The sequence below is a fragment of the Sarcophilus harrisii genome, chromosome 1 (genome assembly GCF_902635505.1).
Source record: "Sarcophilus harrisii chromosome 1, mSarHar1.11, whole genome shotgun sequence".
Taxonomy (NCBI): Eukaryota; Metazoa; Chordata; class Mammalia; order Dasyuromorphia; family Dasyuridae; genus Sarcophilus; species Sarcophilus harrisii.
Genome location: NC_045426.1, coordinates 134,745,860 through 134,757,113, shown reverse-complemented (window position 1 = coordinate 134,757,113; position 11,254 = coordinate 134,745,860). Strand labels below are relative to the sequence as shown.

Genomic DNA, 11,254 nt, shown 5'->3' with positions numbered 1-11,254 from the left:
ATTATGCTGTGTGGTTCAAGAAATAGTTGTTCATTGATCAGTTTAGCAGACTGACAAAAAGGTCCTCAAGACTTGAAGTCATTTTTAATGAATCAATCAACAATCAACTTTTTTGTTAAGTGATAACTCAGGGATAGATTCAGAACTAATAAAAGAATTGAGAACCTAATGGCTTTATCACTCCTCTCTCATAGGAAGAAATCCATCTTGAGACATAAACAGAATATTTTTACTTCTGATGCTCAGTGTCCTGAACAGTGCATTCAAGAAAGAGCAGTTCTTGTCTGTCACCCTTTGCTCTGTAATCTTCACTACTTTATCTAACATAGAAAAAAAGCTTTAAACAGCTAAAATAAAATATTTGGTCACCATCTTCTCTTTTTGTATAGCTTTGCTGCTTTTAGTTTGATATGAACTGGCAGTTTTCAAAAGTAGAAATGTGAGTTGTCAATAATTCCATGAAGAAATAAAATAAAAATAAAAGTAACTGGGTTTCCACCTCATGGCCTTTATTCTGACAAATATGACAAAAAGAGGAAGATGGCAATTTTTAAAACAACTATGAAGGGATATCTTATTATTATTAGGGGGTTAAATGCCTATTTTATTTACATAACCTATATGACATGTTTTTAAAAACAGTGCCTACACTCCAAATCAATCAAGGTAAAGAATAAATGAATGAAGCTCAAGATGACATCAGTCCAAATCCTGATGTTGTGTAGATGACAAAAAGCAGCAGCCAGTTGTGATGACAATAGATTCAAAGTAATCAGCTGAATTTATGAACAGTTTTCCATTTCTAAACGATCCTTAAAGAAAACTATTATATGAACCCACACCTCACAGAAGTCCAAGAGAGCCATCAAGCCACAGCTTTGACTGCATGGAGTTTTTGATAAACTTTTGGTAGGATTTTTTTGTGAAACCAATTTCTTGCAGATCATGGTTTATAACTATGTCAACTCCAGCATTAATAGTAGCATCTCTTCCTTCATCCTCAGGATCTCCAGCAAAGGCAATTCTACCCACAAGTGAAACAGTAGTGGTACCCTCTGTCCTACTGACCACCTTTCCCTCCACCTCAAGACACAGCGAGTTCACGATGTAGCGGATCTTGTAAATGTTGGAGAACATCTCACCGAGGCTAATAAAATACAGCTAGATGATCTTGGCGGTGGAAGGAGGGAGGACAGTGCTAGTGCTGGGAAGGGAGGCGGAGGGTGGGAGGTGGGAGAGGGGGGGAGCGGGAGGTCGGTGTGATCTTTATGCACCTAGAGCAGCACTTGGAGGGATGGAGGAGAGGGGACTATGAAGGGAAAAGGAGGAGGGAGCGAGAGAGAAAGGGACATGTATATTACTGATGAAACTGAACTAGTATAACTATTCTGCAAAGCAATTTGGAATTCTATCACCAAAGTCACTAAATTGTGCATACTTTTTAACTTCACAATGGTGCTTCTAAGACATAGATACCCCAGACATCAGAGACAGAGATAAAGGACTTACATGTATAAAAATAAGATACTTTGGATATTTGTGTAGATTATTCTAATAATTTTTTTTAAAAGATAGGAAATTAGTAATATGACTCTAATTATTGCTGTTCTTTCAATCTACTTTTTGATAGTAAAATAAATTCTGAATTTTTTCCACGTCTTTTTTTTCTCCCTCTTTCAGATATGCCAAAAATACAAACACAGACAGACCTTGCTATCGAGAAGTTTATATTCTAGTGGGTGATGAGGATGTTTTTTCCTCTCCCCCCATCTTGGACAACTGTCTAACAGAGGAGGGGGCCCCAGGAGTAGAATGAACGTTCTCTGTGAGGAGACTTCTGTGGCATGGAGAATATTATTGATTAAAAAAAAAAAACAACCTGTAGGTTTTCTCCCAATAAATATCCTTATCAGCTATGGCTTTGATAGTAGATTAGATTATTATTCTTACATTATTCTAAGAATTTTTTTTTAAGATAGGGCTTCGAAATTATTATTGTCCTTTCAGTGTACTTTTTGGTAGTAAAATAAAGTCTGAAGTTTTTTCCACATTTTTCCCCCCCTCCTTCAGATATGTTGAGAATCAATGTCAGCGTCCTCAGAATTGTATTGCCTATAATATGGACCTCTTCTATATTCAATAGGTCTGGTCTAGTTGCTTTTGTTACCTTTCTTTCTTTTCTTTCTTTCTTTCTTTTTTAATAAATGCCATTTATAAGCATATTTGAAACTATGGTCTTAGAATCCAAATGTGGCAGCACCAGTCTTGTATAGTGAAAACAATATGAATGTATTTGCAGATCATTTCCATCATTTCCACCTTTTGTTTGCTATCCTCTATGCAGCTTCTTTCTTAGTCTAGTGACACCTTTGCTTAGTTGGCAAAATTTTCTTTAAACCTTCCCATAAGCACACTTTTCTTTACGTACTGATTGTTAAGGGTCTTTTGTTCTCCTATTACTCTATGAAACAAACAAAAAATGTACATACAAATACAGGTATGAATGAAGAAGCAAGGAACAGAAAAAGATATAAAGGTAGTAACTTATAAATTGGCATGAACATTCTCCATTGAGAAATTTCACATTTTACCAGTTTTAAAATTTATTTTGTTATAATTTAAAATCAATTGATAACACATTAAACAAAACAATAGAAATGGCAGTATTGTATATGTATGCGTACTTTACCACCACAGATGAGTGACTAGAAGGTTAGTCATGAGTTCTGATCATATATATTTGATATAACTTCAAGAGCAATCATATCCCTTTATAGGAGATCTCAAAAAAAAATAAAGTTTACTTTAGATAGTATATGTACACACATACACATACACACACCTATAGTGATACTTCTGTTTGCTGTTATACTCTCAGATAAGGTATATCTATGTACCACTTAAGTGTATGAGATAATAAATGCCTGCTAAGTAATGTAATTTCAAGAGCCATCTGTGTACTATGCACAAAAATAACTTACAATGTTTAATTTATCAAAAAGCCTACTAGTCCATTTTTCCCTCTTAACTGTTCCTGATGGCCAAAAGCCTGAGGCCTAGAATTTGAAGAGTAGTGTATTGGTTAAAAAAAAAAAAAAAAAGATAATACCTGGGGGGGATGATGCTCAGATTAAAAAAACAAGAGAGCTTATTGTTCTGCTCAAGAAGTGACAAAGGCCTGCTGGAGAGAGTTGGAAAAGCATGAATGGGAAGACCGGAAACAGCCAGTTCTTACCCTAAATCACAATTGACTGGCTATGATGTAAAAGCTCTGCTGTATAAATGAATAAAAGAAAAGGCAAGGTCACCTTTATTTCTTTTCTACAGAGAGTCAAGTGTTTTTATTATTGTAAAACCTTTGGAGGTAGGAGGTGCTGATCACTATGCCCAACTGATTGAAAAGCTGGGAAATGTCTGCTTCCCCCAGTACAATACTATTACTGTTGTTTTCTTTGTTTGTTTTGATAGCCCCCAAATAGGAAAAAGTGCAAGTGCAGTCACCATTTCCAGGAACAGAGACTATCCATGATCAAACTAAAAGTTGGTTTCAGGAACAAAAAAGATTTTTCAATGAAAAAGATTGTCTTACTCTCTGAGAATTTTTAGTCCAGACCATAGAAAATAGAAAAAGAAGTAACACAGGACAACAGAGAATAATTACTTATGATGCTGAGTTGCTTGCTCTATAGAGGGCTGAGCCTAAAGTCAGGAAGAGCTGAGTTCAAATGTAGCACCAGACACTTGCTAGAAGTGTAACTTTGAGCAAATCATTTAATCTCTCTGCCTCAGTTTCCTCAGTTGCATAACAGGGATATTAATACTACCTACCTCCCAGAGTTGTAAGGATCAAATGAGATAATAATTGTAAAGTACTTAGCATAGTTCCTAGCACTAAGTAAGCACTATATAAATGTTAGCTATAATAATTATTAACACCTAAATTTTTTTCCACAGAAGTTACTAAAGCACTTTTTTGGTCTCGAGGGGGAGGAAGTTTTGACTGATGCTATGACAAACCTTGGAAGTAAACCAATCACTAGGGCTGCCTGGGTAAGGCATTAGAATTTTTTATTCTAAGGTCAAAGAAACCCAAATAAAGACAGAATCCAAAATAAACTAAGACACCAGTGGGAAGGAAGAGTTGGATCTTGATTCAGAAGATTTGGACTCAGATTCCAACTTTTGACATTTTGTAGCCCTGTAATCTCCAACCTAAAAATCTAGGTTAGGTTAACTGACCTCTAAGTTCCCTTCTAACTCCTTATTTGATTCTGTGATCCCAGTTCCCATACCCCTAGCAACATGTGTTGTGTGTGGAGTAAGGAGTAGGGGTGCTTGAAGAGCATTCCAGTGTCTTTGTTAAGAAAATCTCATAAAAAGTTAGTCACGACAGAACAACTGAACAACAACTACAAACTACCTATAACAGTTCTTAGTTTGGACTTTGTGAACTAGGATGGAGAAAAATTGCATCTTTATTTTCACTAACTTCCAATTGCAATTTAATATTTCCTTTCATTATGAATGTAGGCAACAAAATTTAATTCTGTGAAAGGGGTTTATATGTTTCTCTAGACTGCCAAAGAGACCCTTGCCACAAAAAGGGCTAAAGTCCATTCTCCTAGACAATAGAATAAAGAAAACTCTTTAAATAATTTTATATTTGTTAGATCACTTAATGACACTAGGTGTCACTCTGTTTCACCCAATTGCAGATAGGGATACTTCAAAAAATGATGTTGGCTAATTATTGTCTTCTGATTTTAATTGCTAATAACTGCCCAACCACTTAAAGTAATTGTGAACTCTGATCCCATGCAGAATGCCTGGGGACAATGTGTGAAATTAATTTGTGTTCTTGCTATTGTTTAGTTGTTCAGTCTGCCAGAACTCTTTGTGACTCCATGTCTCCTCAAGTTTTTCCAAACTTATATTCATTGGTTCCATAACAACACTAGCTATCCTTTTCATCTCCTGTCATCCCTTTTTACTTTTGCCTTCAATCTTTTCCAATATACGGGTCTGTTGGAGGACTTCCACAGAAAATTTAAGGGGAACATGGACCAGAGTCACCCTCCATAAAAAAAGATGGAAAGGTAAATGATCTGTAGCATTGAAGAGATACATCTTGGAGATCCATGCAGAATTTGATCTAGTAGTAGCACAGCTGGGCCCAGAGCTTGTCTAATATCCTAGTTTCCACTCCAGTGGTCTTTCTCTCCTGAGCTATGCTGTCTCAAGTTTCCTCATATCCTGTTTTCCAACTGGTCTTCCCTTCAATTAAACATAAGTGGCTCTTTTCAGCATCTAAGTGATTCAGGGCAATTCCAATGGTCTTGTGATAAAGAGAGACATCTGCACTCAGAGAGAGGATTATGGGCACTGAATGTGGATCACAACATAGTATTTGTACTTTTTTATTGTTGTTTGCATTTTGTTTTGTTTTGTTTTTTCCCTTTTTGATCTAATTTTTTCTTGTACCAGGATAATTGTAGAAATATGTACAGAAGAATTGCACTTATTTAACATATTGGGTTATTTGTTGTCTAGGGGATGAAAGAAAGGAAGGGAAAAAAATTGGAACACAAGGTTTTGCAAAAGTGAGTGTTGAAAATTATGCATATGTTTTACAAATAAACAACTTTAATCAAAAAGAAAAAAAGAACATAGAAAAAATATCCAATTACTCTGTCTGTATAAGGTACTGTAGTAGGAACCTATGAATATAAAACTGAAAAATAGTACTTGCCCTCAAGAAATTTCTATTCTTGTCCCTGACATTAGTATAGTATGAATACTCTTTGAACTGGTACTACTATTACTAGACCTACACCTCAGATAGAACAATGAAAAGAAGAAAAGTGTAATGCTGGAGAAACTGAGGCAAGATAGAGATTAGAGAGTTTTTAATAATTTATTTGAAAGGGAGAGATTTACTGGGACCAAATAGATTCATGGTTTGGCCCCAGAGCTGAATGATACTATGGTCTCCAAGAATCCAGCAAACAATGTGAGTTCTCAATGACATATATACACAGTGGTTCAGATACAGGGGTAAACTGAGGCAGGAGCAGAGTCAGAGTGCTGAGAGCGGGGAAACGGACTAACAATCCAGTTCTGACAGGGTGGGGGGAAGCATTCTGATAAGTAGGGAAGGGCTGGGGTTATGATGTGTAAGGTCTTTCTCCTTATTTGGATCATCATGATTAGGAGGGAGGGATGGTTTTCAATCCTGCAAAAGCTAATTGTTTTAGAACAATTAGAAACTGAGGCAGAACAATTCAGGAAAACTGAGGCAGGACAATTTAGGGAAACTGAGACAGGACAATTAGGGAAACTGAGTCAGGACAATAAAAGAGAACTGTGACACAACAAAAGGACACATATGTAGCAAAACAATTTATTGGAACTGTTTCTGTTGGGGCAAAGAACTAGAAACAAAGGGAATTACTATCATTTGGGAAATGACTGAACAAACTATGGCATATGAATATAATGGAATATTATTGCTCCAGAAAAAAGGAAAAAAGGGATGTTTTCAAGAAATCTGGAAAAGTATGAATTGACACAAAGTTAAGTGAGCAATGTCAGGAGAACAATTTACACAGTAACCACACCATGATCAAGAGAAATAACTTTAAAAGCCTTAGGAACTCAGATCAAAGCAATAACCTACCACAGGTCTGATGATTAGCCATCCTACTCACCTCCTGGAAGAGAAATGATATATTCAAGATGCAGAATAAGACATATAGTTTTGAATATGGACAACATGGGAATTTGTTTTGCTTGACTACACATATTTGCTACAAGGCTTATATATGAAAAGCAGCCATAAGAAGGCTTGCAGGAGAGATGCTACAAGGCATATACTCAAAGGAGGTCATTGGTAAGAAGAAAGTCCCCCAAATTTTAATAGAAGCATCTTTGTATGTGTGTGACAGACAGCAAAGACCTAGAAACAAAATAGATGGTCATGGATTGGGAAATGGCTAAATAACTCTGGTGGTCCATAAATGTAATGGAATATTACTTTACCATAAAAAAAAAAAGTGAAATATGATGAATACAGAGAAGCATGGAAAGATCTACTATAACTGATGCAGAATGAAGGAAGCACAGCCAAGAAAACAATGTACATTATAACTATAACAATGTAAAAGGAGAGAATAAGAACCATAATGACAATAGAAAGTTAATGTCACAAAATTGCTAATAATAAGTATAGCCCCAAAGAAGAGATAGAAGAAGACACATCTCTTTACTCCTGTGCAGAGCAGGTAATTCCATGGGAGTGGAACACTGCATAAGTTTTTGTTTTTTATGTATTTTTAAATTTTTATTTATTTTATTTTTAAAAAAACAGAATAAGAAAAAAAAAAGAAATATAGAACAAAATAAAACAAACAAAAAAGACAAAACATCATCATGTGCCCAGCAGAACATCAGGGAGGATTCAAAACACATAGCAATAAATTACCAGTCCAAGAAAAGTTATATAATAGTAGAAGAAATTATATTAACAAGTGTCCATCTATTCTTTACTTCATTGTAGGCTGGTCTTTTGTTCTCTACTGTGTACTTTAAATTTTATTCTTTGTTTCCCCTTTCATCCTCCCCAACTCCCTCAGGCAGACTACAAGGATACATTTATATATACTTCTGTAGACACACACACACACACAAACACACACATTTAATTTAATATTTTAATTTTTTTTTACTTTTTTTGAGCTACCCTATTGCTGATGTCAATCTTTTTTTTTAACTGAGATTTTTTATTTTCAAAACATGCAAGGATAATTTTTTCAACACTGATCCTTGAAAAACCTTGTATTTCAGTTTCCCTTCCCCTTCCACTTACTCCTCCCCTAGATAGCATGTAATTCAATATATGTTAAACGTGATAAAAATATTTGTTAAATCCAATATAGACATACATATTTATACATCTATATTGCTGCACAAGAAAAATCAGATCAAAAAGTAAAAAAAAAAAATGAGAAAGAAAATAAAATTCAAGCAATCCACAACAAAAAGAGTGAAAATTCTATGTTGTAATCCACTGTCAAGTTCTCATAGTCCTCTCTCTGGGTGTAGATGGCTCTCATTATCACAAGCTCTTTGGAACAGATCTAAATCATCTCATTGTTAAAAAGAGCCATGCCCACTGATGTCAATCTTAAACATGATATACACCTTCCATGTAAAAAAAATATAAACAATTTGTCCATATTTAGTTACTTGAAATTGATTTTTGATATTTGCTCTTGTATGTTGAATTTTCTTTTTTTTTTTTTTTTTTTTAATTTAATAGCCTTTAATTTACAGGATATATACATGGGTAACTTTACAGCATTAACAATTGCCAAACCTCTTGTTCCAATTTTTCACCTCTTACCCCCACCCCTCCCTAAATGGCAGGATGACCAGTAGATGTTAAATATATTAAATATAACTTAGATACACAATAAGTATACATGACCAAAACATTATTTTGCTGTACAAAAAGAATCAGACTCTGAATTATTGTACAATTAGCTTGTGAAGGAAATCAAAGATGCAGGTGTGCATAAATATAGGGACTGGGAATTCAATGTGATGGTTTTTAGTCATCTCCCAGAGTTCTTTTTCTGGGTATAGCTAGTTCAGTTCATTACTGCTCCATTAGAAATGATTTGGTTGATCTCGTTGCTGAGGATGGCCTGATCCATCAGGACTGGTCATCATCTAGTACTGTTGTTGAAGTATATAATGATCTCCTGGTCCTGCTCATTTCACTTAGCATCAGTTCGTGTAAGTCTCTCCAGGCCTTTCTGAAATCATCCTGTTGGTCATTTCTTACAGAACAGTAATATTCCATAATTTTCATATACCACAATTTATTCAGCCATTCTCCAACTGATGGACATCCATTCAGTTTCCAGTTTCTAGCCACTACAAAAAGGGCTGCCACAAACATTCGTGCACATGTATGTTGAATTTTCTATTAAGTTCAGGTTTGGTTGATAGAAAGTCCTGAAAGTTGGCAAGTTCATTAAATGTCTATTTTTTTCTCATTCAATAGTATGAAAAAATTTGCTGGATGTGATATTTTTGGCTACAGGCACAGTTACTTTTCTGGTAGACATGATTCCAGTACCTGTGGTCTTTTATTGTGACTGTTAATAAATCCTGTACAATTCTAATTGTAGTTCCAGCATATTTGAATTTTTTTTCTTGTTTCTTGCAAAATTTTCTCATTGATCTGGAGGGTTTTGAAATTGGCTAACAATATTCCTATATGATTTTCACAAAGGATCTCTTTGAGATGGTGATGGTTAATTTTTTTTTTTCAATTTCTACTTTCCCTTCCTTTTCTATCACTGTGTTAACAGTTTTCAGATAGTCTAATCATTCTTGTATTTTCTGTTCTTGATCTGTTCTCCAGATCTGTTTTTTTAATATATATATATATATATAAGATGTTTCACATTCTGTTCTATTTTTTCATTCTTTTTTTTTTTTTTTCAAGCCAAACGGAGAATTTATATTATACATGTGGGTAACAGCAAATCACTGTTGTATAATTCCAAGGAAATTTCCATATAGCCCTTGATAGCACCCCCATAAGGTTCAAGGTCATTCTACTCAAAACTATCACTTATAATACTTTTCTGATGTGTTTACTTTTATTAGTCAATCAAATGAGATCATGAACTCAAAGTCATTTAATGAACTAATATGCTAAGTAGTGAAAGAATATTTGCTTCACAAACCTGGGAAGAGGAAAGGCATCCCCAGGGGACATATGAAGGACATATAGGGAAATGGATGAGGCAGTAAGCTTTTTTTTTTTTTTTTTTTAATATTGCAATAGGGCAGCCTGGTATCCAAGTGCCCTTTTCTTTTCTTTTTTTTTTTTTTTTTATTTAATAGCCTTTTATTTACAGAATATATACATGGGTAACTTTACAGCATTAACAATTGCCAAACCTCTTGTTCCAATTTTTCACCTCTTATCCCCCCCACCCCCTCCCCTAGATGGCAGGATGACTAGTAGATGTTAAATACATTAAAATATAAATTAGATACACAATAAGTATACATGACCAAAACGTTATTTTGCTGTACAAAAAGAATCAGACTCTGAAATATTGTACAATTAGCTTGTGAAGGAAATCAAAAATGCAGGTGTGCATAAATATAGGGATTGGGAATTCAATGTAATGGTTTTTAGTCATCTCCCAGAGTTCTTTTTCTGGGCATAGCTGGTTCAGTTCATTACTGCTCCATTGGAAATGATTTGGTTGATCTCGTTGCTGAGGATGGCCTGGTCCATCAGAACTGGTCATCATATAGTATTGTTGTTGAATTATATAATGATCTCTCCTGGTCCTGCTCATTTCACTCAGCATCAGTTCGTGTAAGTCTCTCCAGGCCTTTCTGAAATTATCCTGTTGGTCATTTCTTACAGAACAGTAATATTCCATAATATTCATATACCACAATTTATTCAGCCATTCTCCAACTGATGGACATCCATTCAGTTTCCAGTTTTTAGCCACTACAAAAAGGGCTGCCACAAACATTCGTGCACATACAGGTCCCTTTCCCTTCTTTATAATCTCTTTGGGATATAATCCCAGTAGTAACACTGCTGGATCAAAGGGTATGCACAGTTTGATAACTTTTTGAGCATAGTTCCAAACTACTCTCCAAAATGGTTGGATTCGTGCATGAACATATCTATAAAAGAAAATAGGCACTTGTTTTTTATCCCTTGTTTTTAAAAATAATTTCAACACCAAGCATATATATGGAGAAGAAGGGAGAGTTGAGAAAAGATGACTTGAATTTGGAAGCTAGATTCTTTCTTCTTGTTATTCTGGTCTTGTTTCATTTTGTAATACTTTTAATAGTTTTTCTTTCAGAAAAAAATCTTTGATAAAGTACTGCATAAAGAGAGAAATAAATTTCCCACCTTGTACTAACTGACTTATCCAGAAGGAGTAAGTAATCTCTATCCCCAAAGCCCATACCAATGGGTCTGTCTCCTCATTGGTGGAAATGAATGACTTGCACCTGTGTGAGGTGAGAGGTAGAGTTGGAAGGGTGTGTGTGTGTGTGTGTGTGTGAGAGAGAGAGAGAGAGAGAGAAAGACAGAGACAGAGACAAAGACAGAGACAGACAGAGACAGAGAGATAGACATAGAAACAGAGAAACAAAGAGAGGGGAGAGAGATAGAAAGAGAGAAACAGAGATAGAGAGATAG

The 11,254-nt window shown here is 35.0% G+C and overlaps 1 pseudogene; it reads right to left on the bottom strand.

Annotated features, from left to right (window-relative positions):
- Positions 1 to 782: 782 nt before the first annotated feature.
- LOC116423707 lies at positions 783 to 1,199 on the bottom strand (annotated as a pseudogene).
- Positions 1,200 to 11,254: the final 10,055 nt, after the last annotated feature.